Source organism: Onychomys torridus, chromosome 8 (genome assembly GCF_903995425.1).
Source record: "Onychomys torridus chromosome 8, mOncTor1.1, whole genome shotgun sequence".
Classification (NCBI taxonomy): Eukaryota; Metazoa; Chordata; class Mammalia; order Rodentia; family Cricetidae; genus Onychomys; species Onychomys torridus.
This window is the reverse complement of record NC_050450.1, coordinates 84,720,108-84,736,202: the sequence shown is the minus strand read 5'-3', so window position 1 is coordinate 84,736,202 and position 16,095 is coordinate 84,720,108. Positions and strand designations below refer to the sequence as shown.

The 16,095-nt window shown below is 42.6% G+C and overlaps 1 protein-coding gene and 1 long non-coding RNA gene across 2 annotated transcripts in view; one reads left to right on the top strand and one right to left on the bottom strand.

Annotated features, from left to right (window-relative positions):
- Skap1 (src kinase associated phosphoprotein 1) overlaps positions 1 to 16,095 on the bottom strand; it is a 289,021-nt gene that overhangs the window by 160,541 nt on the left and 112,385 nt on the right. The window lies entirely within an intron of this gene.
- Positions 1,213 to 15,250, top strand: LOC118590088. The gene is made up of 2 exons (XR_004945706.1): positions 1,213 to 1,383; positions 14,764 to 15,250. It is a non-coding gene; the product is annotated as an uncharacterized LOC118590088 (long non-coding RNA).

Here is a 16,095-nt window from a genome sequence, read left to right as displayed (position 1 = left end):
CACTAAAAATAGGTCCACAAAGAAACCAGGTCATTTTTTTTTTTCTGCGTTCTTTCAGAACTACAAGTGGTAAAACAATCACCAAGAATAATACACCTGTACTGGCATGATGACCTAGTGGGTAAAGGGATATGCCACCAAATCTGGTGACCTGAGTTCTACCCCTGGAACCCACTTGGTGGAAGGAGAGAACTCCTACAAACTGTCCTCTAACCTCCACACATGCTACACACACACACACACACACACACACACACTAAACACACTAAACACATTTATTTTAATTAAAAAAGAATTATATACATGCCATGCCAGTATATTAGTACAGGATCACTTGTAAATATTACTATTCCACAAAGATGATAAAATCTGGATTCATTATGTAAATGTCTACAAATGAGACTTAAGTGAGAGAGGATCCCTTCACCTACCCTGTGTAGCCTGGTCCTACACATCACGTGATGGTGTTTACCAGACATGCTCTCCGGCTCAGAGTTAAATTGGGATTTGGCTTGTAAGTCAGACTTTAAAATACAATAATGAGGGTCTACATGGTTCTAGCCTGATGACTCAAAGGCTTTCTTTTCATCAGGAAGAGTCCTTTACTGTAGGAGTGAGCCAACTAACCCGGGGAACATGGAGGCCATCTGAAATCTACAGCAGGACTCACCTCAACGGGTTAGCAGTGGCACTCACAGCAGCATCACTACTGGGCCTGCTGCAATCTACTCTTTATGATTGTCTCCTTAACACAAAGCTCTGCACTCAGCATGCAAAGAAGTCAAGTGGGGGACGGAGGGGGGAGCACACCCAGAAGAGGGAAGGGGGGAGCAAACTGCAGATCAATCATTTATAATTAACAAAAATCCGATTGGTGCTTTAAATAGAGATCAATGTTCCAGGCTGCCTGGATGGTGGGGATGTGTTCACCTTCTCGTAAGTCTCCAAGCAAGCTGTCACACCTACAGAATCACCATTTGTTTTCTTAACAAAGCTTCAGGGGGCGCCAGGCTCTCATTGAAATTTCATTAATCTAATGGAGTAAAGTCCTATAGAAAAAAAATCAAATTCTCGTTGGACGAGATGCTACCTGGGAAAGATAACCTCTGTTTGAACTCTGAGACTCAGATCGCTCTGCTATTAGTCTGAGGAAACAGACAGCAACCACGCTGATTACAGCCACCGGCCTCAACAATTTTTTTTTCTAACTAGCAATTTCGAGCACAAGTGCCACAGTGTCAAGCTAAAGAAACGCAGCTGCGGGTTTTCTGCAGCGCGAAATGGTTCTGAAATGTCACTGAATAGCTCACAAAGGACGCCAGTCTCCGACAACAGAGACATAAGCATGTAGGAGAAAGGGCCCACACTACCCTCCCTTCCAAGGTATGTTGTTTACATGCATGCGATTTGGGAGAGCCGCAGCTGCTGAATGCAGGATTTTCACAGAAGTCTCAAACAACATCCCTTTAGAAAGCCGTGGCCAGACCCTCCCAAATCTTCACGGGTCTTCAGGTTCCCACTTTGTCTATTATAATTGTTACCGGCTGATTGTATTTCAGCATCCCGTTTCCATGTGATTGGATACATACGCTTTCAAAAGCACCCAAAGGTGCACATGCCAATAGGCAGAAACTACAGCATCTCTGAGAGGAAACCATGGAAGGCTGATGCTGTGATGTCTTTCTAGGGATGTTTCTATGGCTTGCTCCCCTGTCACTCAAGGGTATGAGATGCTAGGTGTGCCGGAAAAAAAAGATCCAATATGATTAAGGCCTCGCCTATACCAAACTAAAATGTGTTTCCATACAGCCCCCCCTTTTTTTGTTTCATCCTCTTGCAACATCAATGTGTGTTTTTAAAGGTTAAAATGGCTAACAGACCCCACGATTTAGGACCTTCATAGGCCACTACACAGAAGTCCAAAGGAAGTCAGGAACAACTTGTACAAAGTGCTCTCGAGGTTCCCTGGTGGTCACTGCATCTTGCCAGAAGCAGCTGGGTGAGGGAAAAGCCCAGCAACCAGAGAGCAGCGCAGTCAAGTTCAGCACTGTTTTCTGAGTCTACCATCTGGACATGGCGGGGAGACTTTGTGTTGAAGGAGGAAGCACACCCTACACCTGGAAAAAGAGATTAGATAATTTGTACGAAAGTTACTGCTGGTTTCTCCTCTTTATTTTCAACAAGGATCTAAAGTTTGGTGAAAACAAACAAGAAGGGAAAAAGCAGTACACCGAAAAACACAAAAGGAAGGTAATGACATCGTAGGTGAGTGGCCGACCAAAGTCTTCATCTACGACAAACTCACTCTTCTAAATTTGCTGTGGTCAGGAAATGTCTTCTGCGTCCAAAGTGTCTCACAGGGGTGAGTCATTTCCTAGTCTATGGATAAATAGTTCTTTAGTGGACTAGGGTTCATACTTTTTGAGTCCAGATTTATTCCTAAAGACTTAGTCTACTATCCTGTATCAGATTCACCTGTGGACTTAAACTTCCTGCTCTCCTTCTATATCCTATTTAAAGATGCCACAGATGCATGCCTGCTTTTTTTTTTTTCTTTTAATTCAGAACATGTCTGTGTGTCTGTCTGTACTATTTATCTACATACTATAGATATACAGAAAAGGTTCGTTCAAGTTAAGATTATTAAAATTGAGCCTGGGAACACAATAACACCTTTTGCAGGCATGCATCCCACCACAGAAATGGAGAAAGAAAGATGGCATGAGGGAGACACGCACATTCAGATGAGCCTTCAGGGGATTGCATGAACTTTTGAACCAGAGACGGAGAGCCAGAACCCAGCCTGTTCCCACTTTAATAAACATTTTTTTCTTCAATTAATTAAGGTTTGGGAAGAAAAAAAAAACCCAACCACAGAAGAGAAGTAATTTAGCATGCAATGCATCCTTTACAGATGGATCCTACCTTCGGATGCTTATTAAATCTATGCATGATTGCGCTGGGGAAAATTAATTGCATTGTTTCTCAGTTTTCAAAAAGGGGCTGCAAACAGCTGAAAACAGAAAAGAAAATGAAGCAATGTTGTTGTTGTTTGGAAGAGGAATACTTTCCAAGTTCTAAAACAAGTAACACCAAAACCAACATAAAAGCATAGAAATATCTGTGTCTTATTATTTTGAAATTTTTAAAATACAGCACACATGATCAGTGCATGTCCATAGATGTATGCTAAGTTCATGATATTCTGGTCTAACTAAAATTTCCTGCTCAGTGGCATTTGAACTATTCTATTAGGCAGTGAGGTTCTGTTCAAGTCCTATGGTGAGCCAAGAGTTACATGAACATCTGAGGATACCTACATGTGCATACATGTGCGCTACCATGATTGCCTGGTGTTTGCTCCATTCAAGTTTTGGAGGAAAAAAACCCCAATAACTTCCTGGTTGTATTTTGGAGAATACTATAAAATATTATCATAAAATATTCAGGATACAGGTAATCATTAGCATTGTGTTGACTTTAATTAAAAAAAAAAAAAAGACACAGTGGCTTGAAGTAACTCAAGCCGTTTGTTTTCTGAAGGCTGATGCTCTGTAGACCAGGCTGGCCTCGAACTCACAGAGATCCTCCTGGCTCTGCCTCCCGAGTGCTGGGATTAAAGGCGTGCGCCACTACTGCCCGGCATTATATATTAGTTTTGATATGAGCTACCCTTGCTGTTGACTGACTAAAAAAACTTCACTTAAGAATTTTAAAACTTACCTGACTTCTGTCCCATGTACAGTGTCATCTTTTTTCTGTTTGCTTTCAGCACTGATAATTGAACACAGGACCTTATACACCCTAGGCAAACACCCTACCACTAAGCTACATCCTCAGGCCTTCCTGCATATGTCATTTTGAGACATGGTCTCACTAAGTTGCCTAGGCTAACCTTGAACTCTCTCTGTAGTGCTTGTAGCTGATGCAGGCCTTGAACTTGTGATCCTTTGGCCCCAGTCTCTTTCCTGAGTATCCGGTATTACAGGCCTGTGCAGCCAGGCCCAGCAAGCTGGTGGTTTTATTCCTCTTCCTTCAAGTCTATAAATCAGTTTCACTAATCCTTGGTTAACATGTAAAGTTATTTTAAAGTATTTATCATGACACAAATTTTGCTAAGAGTAACAAACTGAGTTTATATAAGTAAATAAATCTGTCGAGTGTTCAGCAGATTCCATAAGTTATGGGCTAAAAATATGGAGCGGTTAACACTGGGATTTATTTCTGTCATGCCTTTCACTAGCATATCTCAAAGAACAATATAAATTACCTCTTAGTTATAGACATGATCATTTCTAGTTAGAAATCGGCAAAAGCAAGATCAAATAGGGAGACACGGGACACGAAACTTCTGTCACACTGTTAGACACTTCATGACCTTGCCTGACCTCTTAGACTTATCTCCTATTTAGGACAGCAACCAATGAAAAGTAGGTTTTCATCCATGATCAAAACCATATATAACTACTCAAAAAATATTCCTACTTCCAAGGGAAACTCAAGTCAAAAGAGCTGGTGTCTGTGCTCTTGGCTCTCTGTAAGTGAGACATAAAAATATATAGTCTCAGGCTGGGGCGATAGTCCAGTGGATAAAATGCTTGATTCATGAGTGAAGGCTGGAATTAGGATCACCATAACCCACATAAATGCTGGGTAAACATAGTGGTTGCCTCTAATCCCAGTGCTTAAGAAGCAGAGAGAGGGGTTTCCCAAAGCAAGCTGCCTCGACAGTCCAGTGGGAGCCAGTGAAAGGTCCTGCCCAATAAACGAAGTGGAGAGCATTTGAGGAAGACAACCATGGTCAGCTTTGGACTTCCATATGTACAAGCGTATGTGTGCGTGTGCATACATGCATAATGCACACACACACACACACACACACACACACACACACGTGCATGCACACACAATTGCAAACACATGTATGCCTATCCACCTGAGAACATAAATACAAACATGCACACACACCACACAGAAATGTACATGCAAGAAAAGAGCACAGTCAAATTTTTTTTTATTGGTTAATAAGAGCAAACAGGAAAGATTGGGGCTGGAGTGATGAACTTTCCCATTACAAAGGGTAGTTTGACTGAAGGAGAACAGGTCAAGTTTTAGAAACATAAATCTATTTCATACAGCACAGATAGGGATGGAATAACTGAGATGGTATCGGTGGCAAAAGGTTCAAGAAGGCAGACATCTTAGTTCAGGGCACGTGGACCTAGTTCTCTACGCCAGAGCTCTTCTGCCTGTTGCTGTCCACCCTTAAGCAGATACCTGCAACAGGCTGACTGTGTTCTCTTCCTGAGCACAGGCGCTCATATTCTACAATTTCCCTTTTTAGTGGACATGCTGGGAAATCAAATTCAGGGCCTCATTCGAGCACCCTGTTGCCCAGTGTCCTCCTTTATCCTAGATTCTTTCATGATGTCCTGAGTTTCACCTTTCAAGTTTCTCTTGAAATTGACACCTTCCACCTTAAATATGTACTGGGAATGACTGGGCCGCCGGTCATCCTTAGTTACTGGTCACCTAATGCTCAAAGAGTTCGGTCATATTATCATCAATCTGGGTAAGTCAGAATCAGCACCAAATAAGCAACAAGTCAGAAGCTGCTGGCAAAGCAGTTTTGAAGTCATGGCTAACGCAGGCGGGACTCGGATCAGTTGTGATGGGTATGTGGAAGTGGTCACCAAAATCCAGATCGGCACAAAAGGATTCTACGAGAGTAAGCTATTATATTCACTTTCAGGAACACCAAAATCATAACTAGAATAAGTTTCAGATTTTGATATACTTATATTTATACTATAAAATTATTTTTTATACTTATATTTATACTTTATACTTATATTTATACTATAAAATAAGAACAGTCAAACAATAAAATATTAAGGCTCTTGGTATTTCTAATCATCATTTTCTACTTCTTATGTGAGCACTCAGCCATCTTGGAGCAAAGAGCTGGGGAACTAACTGGAGGATTAGCATCATGACGCTACACAGTGATTCAGCAAATCTGTGTGTTCATTTATTCTGGGGAATTCCATTTTCATGAAGGAGTTAAACTCCTATGCAGTCCTAGAGTTTAATCACTCTGGGATGAGATAGTTTTCTTCTGTTTTCCATCGCGATTACTCTTTGTCTTAGGTCTAATTGAATTCACTTTCCATGTTAGTGGGGGAAGAGGAGTGGGTGGGAGGACTGTAGCATGTGCTAGAAGACAAATTGTGTGCACTGTAGACTTTACAATACCAAAAACCAAACCAAAACAAAACCAACTGGAATCTGATGAAAGGTTTAGTAGTCAGCGGTGTGGCAGGGGAGGGGAGTTTAGCCATCAGAAACAGGATTTCGAATATGGAAGACACCAAAGATCCTGCATGAGGAACATTCCTATTTTAATTTATATAAGGCACCTTGGGATTCTTTGGCGGGAAAACACCATATAAATGCCAGCATTTTCGTTTCACGTGGGACGTCACAGATAGTTGACATTTCTGCATAAACAATATTTCAGCAGTCAACGTGATCTAAAATGTTATGTGGATTTGGTGCGGTTGCCACTGGCTTACAGCCTACACAACAGAGCATGCCATTGCAGGTGGCCCCCTTGCCTCTTCTAAAGTTCTGGCCTCTTCCATTTGTCTTTGTGGGTGCAGTGGACGGTCTAGCATCTGCCTTTGTTCTCATCGGCTACAGGATGGAAGGCGGTAAACATTCATCTTGGCTATCTCTGGTGTGGATAGTACTCTCTACTCTCAGGATTTCTGGCACCAAAGGGAAGAAAGTCTCTGAATGTCGTAGGAGGGGGAAGAGGGAGGCTGTCGCTCTGTGACACATTAATACTTACTACAAAGAAGAGCCTGCTATTAACTAAAGGTTCTTTGAAGTTTCTTTAGGCTATGACAGATAAATAGGGATTATTTGGAAATCTGGACCATGCAACCACGTTTTTGGATCAGTTTGACAAACATTTGTTGGATATATGCTGCAACCTGTGAGGGACATTAATAAAAAAAATTGAAGACCAGATTCTTGTCCTCTGGGAGGCCCTAACCCACTGGGGAAGCCCATCAGCGTACACTGGAATATAATGCAAGGCTAATAGTGGTGGCAGCTACGATAGAGGGACGTGGGGTCGAGCCCAGGCAAGTACAAAGAGGAAGTCATTTAGAGAAGACAGAGTCTGAGTGGTGCCTTGAAGGACGAGTATGTGGGTAGAGAGGCTGGAAAAGGCATTGCAGGTAGAAGGTGTAGGACTGGGTTTGGATAATGATGACTAATTCAGCGGGGCTGGAGTTTAGGATAGGCGTTTCAAACCCAGGAGGAGACTTGAAAGGTAGAGTCAGAAACAACATGATCATGGCTTTCAATCTGTTTAAAAAAAAAAAAAAAGTTGAGCTCCTGAACTGTAGCAGGTGAGAGAACAGATCTGTACTATCCAGAGGCTCTGGTTGGATCATTCAGCCTGCTGCCATCTTTTTTTTTTTTTTTGGTGGATGTTTTGTCTTCATGTATGTCTATGTACTGTGTGTGAGCAGTGCCTGTTGAGGCCAGGAGTGTAGGATCCCCTGGGACTGGAGTTACAGACAGTTATGATCCCGGAATTGAACCTGGGTCCTCTGGAAGAACAGCCTGTGCTCCTAACTACTGAGTCATACATAGATCCAGCCTGGCATAATCTAAGGCTCTGCTATCCTTAGACAAGTGTGTGATGCAGCAAAGGAGGAAGAGGAGAAGACTGGAGTTTGAAAGGCTGAGAGAAGAGGCACTTGCTACTCTGAACCTTTGAGGCAAGGATTAAGAAGGTCAGAATGGCTCTGAGTGAGGACTCTGGGTCAGGAGGCTCTGGGGGATTGTGGGGATTCTGGAACCAGGAAGAGAAAGTTGACTTGTAAACTGTGTGGGAACATTGAGGACAGAAATGTCTGCCCTGGCTATGGCTGTCATATCTCTTGAGGACAGGCCTTGATGTCGACGGGGAAAGTAATCAAAGATTCAGGGTGATTCAAATGCAACTGTGGGTGCTTGTCCATGGACTGGAAGTTATACCTCATATCATAGCAAGACAGTGATGCGAGCTGAGCTTACAAATGAAATGGATCAGAGTCTTCTAGCATTTTCTTCCTCTGTGAATCCTCCATTTAATGCCCATGGAACAGATTAAGCTGGTTTCTAGGAACTTGGCATTAAGTCCTTTTTTGCCTAACCCTGTTGTCTTTCTTTAGTAGCTACCCAAAACTTTCCTTTTCCCTAAGCCCTGGGTCAGTCCTGCTCCATGCTCTTGACTCCTGGCATTTGGCTCCCCACTCCCCTCTCTTCTGTTAAAGCATCTTTGCATCATTACCTCCTCCTGAAACTTAACCTCTTTCCCTAGGGAGTCAGTGATGTTTGCTGAGACTGATTCTTGAGTGGAGCTGAATGACTCATTTCTACCTTTTCCAGATCCCATCCTCCTCCTCCTCTTCTCTCTCTCTCCCTGTACCATTTTCCTTTTCTCTCTTTTTTATTTTATTTATTTGTTTGTTTGTTTTGTGAGACAAGGTCACTCTCGGGTTTCCAAAGCTGGCCTTTGTCTTCTTGTGAAGCCGGTGATGACTTTGAACTTCTTGTTTCCACCTCCCAAGCACTGGGGTCATAGGCACACTCCGCTATACCTGGATTATGAGGTGCTGGGGGTCAGACTAAGAGCTTTGTGTATGCTGGAAAGCATTCTGTCCACTGAGCTGTGTCCTCCAGCCCATGTCTTCTTTTTAAACAGTTCAAATCTATCCTTTCCTAAAACAAAACCCAAAAAAGTCCCTTCTGTTCCTATCTTTTTAAAAATTATTTTTATTAGCATATGTTAATTGTATGAACTAATGGGTTTCAGCATTGCATTTTCAGATGCTACGATCTGGGCTTGCAGTTCCAGTTCTTCACTATGCACTCAGTCTGAGCCCCTAAAATCAGGCTTCCACTTTTTCTAAGCCACTGAAACCTCTCTTAACATATTAATAAAGGCTTTCTTGTTTTCTTTCCCTTCTGCCCTTACCATCCCCCTATCAGCCCTACATCCAGAACCTTATAAGTACAGTGCAGAAAGAGACTCTGAGAATTTCTATCGGCTCTGGATCCCTCTTTTCTTAATTAAAAAACAATTACATTTATGGATTTTTTTGCCCATATAAATGCCTGCACCATGTGAGTTCCTAATGCCCAAGGAGGAGCTCCCAGAACTGGAGTTACAGATGGTTGTGAGCCACTGTGTGGGTGCTGGAAACCAAACCAGTATCTTCTGGAAGATAGCCACTGATGTTAGCTACTGAGCCACCTCTCCAGCCTCTGAATTTGGATTTCCTCAGCTTTCCTTATGGTCTTCATGACTACTGGTCTTCCAGTGAGAGGAACCCAGGATGTTCTCACATTGGGCCATGTAGCTTCCTCCAATGAGAGTATAAACTTGGGGAACATCTCATCCTTAGTTGCAAATGACAAGATTTTTTTTTTTCTAAATTCCCATTTACCAGGAAATACAATGATTTGTTTTAAGTGTGTGCTAAAATTACAGTGCACCAACAGTAAAGAGTTGATGTGAGAAGCGGGTTACAATGACCAACGGAGAGATGGGCAGCTCAACACAGAGACTCCGGGATACACAGCTGCTTCCCAGTGACCCGAGCAGAAATCACATCGGAATATCTTGTATTGTCCAAACCCTGGGTTTCTTGTGTATCCCCAGAAGTTCTACAGGGTAGCAAAGGTGTGATATATACCACATGCTATCCGGGAACCGAGCCAGACGCTACCGATATATTGACATGACAACTTTAATATGTCTGCTCCTTTTCTGCAGAGGCCAGAAGAACACATATCCGTACTTCAGATCCAAAGGCCTAAGGATAATCAATGGGACAGAGGGACACTTTTGTTACTACTCTGCTGCTGCCCTTGGGTGTCTTATATTGCTGTGGAATTCCACTAACAGGAAGTGGAGGTCCCTTCTCCCATCTCTCAGTTTCACTGAGATTCTTAGTGAGCAGCAGCCACGCTCCCACTCAACCTTTCACGCATGTGCACTCTGAGGGCAGCTTATCAATTCTCTCCATGACGCCACTGTTCAAGACAGCCAGCCACACCAGTAACCTAGACATCACAGACAGGTGTCTCTAGAGTGAGCCTAGCCATGCAAAAATGCTAGGGATCCACAAGTTTCTGTAATTTTTTTTTTTTTTCTAGACAGGGTTTCTCTGGGTAGTTTGAGTATCTGTCCTGGAACTCACTCTGCAGACCAGGATGACCTTGAACTCACAGAGATCCACCTGCCTCTGCCTTCCAAGTGCTGGGATTAAAGGCGTGCACATCACTACTGGCTTCTCTTCTTTCCTTCCTTCTTCTATTCTTTTTTCTTTTTCCTGGGGGGGGGGGATGGGGCAAGAGCTCCTTAAAACAGTATTGCTATTTTCTTTTATCCTCTGACTAGATGGGTCTGAAGAGGTAACTCATTGGTTAAGAGCACTGGCTGCTTTTGCAGAGGATGGGGGTTTGACTCTCAACACACACAGGATAGCTTACAGCCATCTATAATTCCAGTTCCAGAGAATCTGATACCCTTTTCTGGGCACTAGGCACATATGTGATGTACACACATACATGAAGACAAATGCTCATGGACATGTAACAAAAACAGATATTTTAGAAGTATTTAAAATTTTCTCTGGCAAGGGATATAAGTCTGGTGGAGCACTTGCCTAGCATATACAAGGCCCTGGACTATGACAGGGGGAAAAAATCCTTCCCTTACACACTCTTGGTCAGATCACACCTACCTCAACAGCTTCCACAATTTGCAAATCATCTCTTAACTAAACATTTATGTAATTTTCAAAGCTATACCTAGAGTTTCAGAAACACAAACAGATGAACATCTCACTCTCAGGGCGGGGTATTCACCCAGTCTCATCACAGCCTTATGGTCAGGGTTGCTGAGGAACATTCTGGATCACTCTAAGACCAAACAAGCCCACACAAAAGAGGCAGACATTGAAATGGCCACTCTCTTCCTTGTTCATCCAATTCTGTGGCTCTCGAACCATCTTGTATGAAAAACTTGGTGCTAATAAAAGCTTCTTGGGGGTGGGGTGAGGGGGATGTTTGTAAATTACACAGGCTTGGGTGTGGGATGGGGGAAGCACCTTCCGAAATTGAACTTTAGTGGCGTTTTCTGAGAATTCACTCTTATGAATACATCATAAGACCACACAGGAGGCTGTCGACACTAACCATGAAACAAACCTCCAGTGCTCGGGAAGCTGTAAGGCACATACAGAGGACCATTCTAGAATTTGAACAGCAAGGTTATAGAACTGGGGATCACAGAGAGGAACATCACACTGTGTGACAGTTTCCGTAGGTTGCTTTGATCACTTTAGCAGACACCAGGGAGACAGAAATAAAGTCTGTAATGGCTGTGAGTTTTAAAGCTAAGGAGGGGGGGCAGGGGAGTTCTTAATCCACACTTGACTATCTCATGTGAGCTTAAAGGAAAAACTGATTTACCACCTCTACCATCCCATCCAAGAACCACGCACCCAAAGCAGTTAAGAGCTAAGCATCCGGACCCCTGAGGGACACTTATTTTTAGGAAACAGTTTATAGAAATGTTTGTATAAGCATTTTGGGGGCAGAAATCACACTTTTCAATATGAAAACGAAGAGTCTTATAACCGGCCTGATTCCTGGTTCTAGCCCGTGAAAGGCGTGAGGATGTTTGGGGAAGAGAGACGTAAATTACATCAATAGCCAGAAGAGGAGGAGCTCTAGATGAGTAGAGAGTGAAGTCGAGGGGCTGGGAGACAATGTTAGGGGTCAAGTTCTTACCGTGCAAACAAGGATTCAAGTGAGGAAGGTCAGTGTATTAGGTGGACGGCAGTCAAGAAGGGTGCCCTGCGTTAGCCACTGGCCTCCACGTTTGTATGTACACATGTGCAACCCATGCATGTGCACTTCTACATGTGTACTACACGCAACACAAATGCAAAAAGGCTGGGGAGAAGGGTGAGACGTTCTTATTTGCAGCTATGGAAGTCAGCGCAGCAATTGTTCTAGATGGTGCCGAATCAGGTAGAAGACGGACATCTCCATTTTTAGGAAGTGGATGACCAGACCCAAGGGGAACAGCCACTGGTGCAAAGCACTTGTGAAAGGTGGTAGCAGAGCTCCTTGAACACGTCAATTAAACAGTCTTCTTAAGAGAGCTGAAATGGTCCTTTCCAAAATGAACTAAGTTTTCCCAAGAAGCTTTCAGGTTTTTTTCCCCCCACTACAATTTTGAATGCAAAATGGCTACCCTACTTTTGGCACTAGACAGTTACCTAACGAACTTATTTTTGAGATAGGATCTCAGATAGCTAAGGCTAGCCTTACACCCAATCCTCCTGCCTCCACCTCCCAAGTGCAGTGACCTAAAACCATCTAATCAACTTCTCATGCTGTCCACTGAGAAGCAACACAGTGTTGTATAAAGGTTGACATTTACAACCCGGAGGCCAAATCTACCCCTACTCATTTTTTTTGGGGGGGGGGTAGATCTCACAAACTTAGATTTTGTAGATCTCACAAACTTTTATATCTTTATTAGCATGGGGGATTATCTCACAACACATTAAAATTATATTCATATTTCTGTGACTAGTCAAAAGTTTTAAGGGAACAAGCTGTAATCCTCCATCATATGGTGTCTAAGTCAGTCACTTCTGCACTGCTGTGGCCTAATTGCCAGCTTGGGGGATCTGTATGGGCCACAGAGCCTAAATAGACTCACAATATGGCTCTCTATTTAAATGTTGCTGACCCCTGAGTGTGATTTTGGAGAAGAGAGTGTCTCAGTTTCATGGTCTTGGGAAAACAGTAAGGCTGTTGTGAGAATTAAAGGAAGCAGGTAGAATATTGGTGTCTGGAAGCAGGGCATTGTGGCACACACCTGTAACCCTGACTTCTTTGGGGTTCTTAAGGGGAGTTTATGAGTTCAAAGCCAGTCGTGGGCTGCATGGTGAGACCCTGTGTCAACCCATGTACCCCACTGTTTCTCCCCAAAAGAACATGCTTCTGGTATAGAATAAGTGTCTTGTAGATGTTAGGTATTTCTATTATTCTATTCTATTATTAGTCTATTATTACACACAGAAAAACCCTCGCCTAGAGATAAAGAGACTTTTCAGTGTCAGGGCTTGTTAGAGGAGACTCTACCGAAAGGAAACATTTCCCAGTTCTCCTTGCCCACACTATGCTGTTTTTAAAAATGATCTTCAATATAACTGGGAAAAGAGAAACCTTCCTGAATATCTGTTGCTGTTTTAAACAGCTGTATGGTCACTCTACATCCCTCTGTGCTCTGTCAAAACAGCTACCTAGGGCTGCCCAAAGGCAATTTATGAAAGGTTAGAGATTTCCAGGTTTCTAGCTCAAACTCCTAGAAATTAAGATTTTCTTCATCCTTTCTTTTTTAAAAGACAACAAAACTCAGCCCTCTAAAGATCGGATTAGTTCATAAACATTCAAGGATGTTTGTTATCTCCGGCATATCATAGCCCATATATCTGGTCACTCCCAACACATTTAACTCTTGCATGTTACCAATACCATCCTAGGTTTTGCTTATTCTTTGAAAACTCTTAAATTTGGATTGTCTGCTCACTGGCCACTTTTCCAAGGCTTTCCTCCTAAGAGGTCTTTTTCATTCAATCCACGGCCAACTGGTCACTCCATTAAGCCATATTTCATTGCCAGCTGGGACATAATGTCAAGCTCTTACACATTCGTCACAACTGTCTAATTGTGCATCTCTTTTCCTCCGAGGGTGCTGTCTTGTAAAAACTGTGACTCCTTAAGACCAGTCACCCATCTTTTTGTTGTGGTTACCTCACTGTTGGAGTTTACATGAGAAACAAACTTCCACAAATGCTTTTTACATGAGTTAACATACACCCAGCCACAAACATATGGTATGGGATTGAGTAAGTAATACCCCTGGATGGCCACCATGATTGCAAAATGGGAACTTCTGGAAAATGTGGCATTTAGGGGCAAGGAAAGGACACGAAAGTCGGAGGGGCCTCCTAGAGATGTGGAAGGGAGAAGTGGGCAAGAGATGGACATGAAAGGGAGATGTGAGGGAGGGGAAGATGCACCTGTATCACATGCAACTATGCGAATGTCACGATTCCGGGCAATGAGTTGTACCATTAATGTAAACTAATACAAATCAAACAAATCAAAAGTATAAATAGACCCTAATCAAAATGGACTCTACATCTTCTAGTTGGAAGATGAACTCTTCCAGGCCATTTCAGACAGACTAGCTTTATAGCACTGCAGAATGTTCAGTATGACATGGATACTGGGCACAGGGGCAAGGATTTACCCAAGTATTTTTTTTTGTTTAAATCTACCTAGGAAGAATTATGTTAAAATTCCACACAAGTAAAGTTTTCATCTGCATCTATGACACAACTACAGCAACACAGCCTAACATATGAGCATGTGAAGTGTATTTTATTTTAATGGCAGACAAGCACACTGAATGTGGCCCAGGAAGGGGTCTTTTCCATTAACTTTTATAAAGGCTTTCATTTCAAACTTTCATTAACATCTGACAAGCAAGCTTTAAAAAGCTTTGCTCAGAGCTTAGGTTCGGGGCAAAATGCATTTTGGCAGAACTACTCCCAGATTACACTGGCTGGCTGTGCGAGAGTATACTAATTTGTTTTGTTTTGTTTGGAGTGTGGAGAAAAGAAGAGAGGAGTCATGGACCCTACTTTACGGTTGCCATGGATGCAAGGTCAGTCTTCCACACTTGGATCTACCAGCAGAGTTCAGACAGGTCAACGTGTGACCGGCCCAGGCCCTGGGGTTAAAAGTTCAAGCCGCGATGGAAAAACCAATATGTCCACGCAGAGTATGCTGTACAATTTATTTCAATTTACATCAAGCCATGCATATAAAATTTAGATAAATTCCATTCAAATCTGATGTTGCCTGACACACAGTGTATGCAAACAGATGTCTGTGGGGCTTTTTCTGTGCTATAGAAAACAACATTAAATTTAAAAATATGTCTCTGGGAATTCTTTATTGAATTATAAAATGAACATAATTTTAACTTAAATGTTTTCATTCTTTCTTCCAATTTTTTTTGGTGAGATCTTAATAATTTCTCAGTTCTCAATCTATTCTGTGTCATATTAAAGAGGATAATGTATATTTACAACTACAGCTTTGGTGTTATTGTAGTTATGGATCCTATTTATACCTCTTACTACTTTCCACAAATATTTAGTGATTGATATTTCTGATTTATCTCTGGCTGCTCTGCTCATCCCTCCCCGCTTCCTACTGAGAACCAGCAAGGGTCGTGGAGGCTGCTGGTCATCTCCTAGCCACAAGGGGGCTCCCCCCACCCCTTCTCCCAAACCAACAGGGTACAAACACACCTTTGCCAGTGCTTAGGCAGACTAGCATGAAGAACCTAATTATGAACTGCCAACGCCATTATTTTCATTGCAGATTCAATGGGTCACTAGCCAGTCTTCAGCCCACTAAGTTGTGATTCAAAATGGTTATTTAAAAAGAAGAGGAAGAAAAGGACCCTTATGTTCTGCTTAATTTCTTTTCACCCATCTTTCCAAAGGTAGGGCCAGCCGAGCAACATTAGCATAAATAAGGAAAATAACGAAGTACTCCAGAGGGACCTAATTTTGTTGCCTAGGAATAGAGGGATGGGCTGGAACAAGATCAACTTGAAGATGAATGCACTCTATGCTCTGCTTCTGATACCTGCTTAATGGGGGAATTTTCAAAAGGATTTGGGGCACTGTCTCAGGAGCCCCACCCACATCGTGCCCGGGACCAAGAGCAGTGATCTGCCTCTTAGCACACCACCTTCAAACGGAACACAAACTAGTCCTCGCCTTCTTCACACAGCTGTAATGCTTCCTTCTGATGGCCTATCAAACAGGTTGTACAGCTCATACATGGGGCTTTTTACAGGCTCCAGCTACAGCCAAAATGGGCACAGAGAGATGAACTACTCATCTAATTATGTAGAAGGTCTTT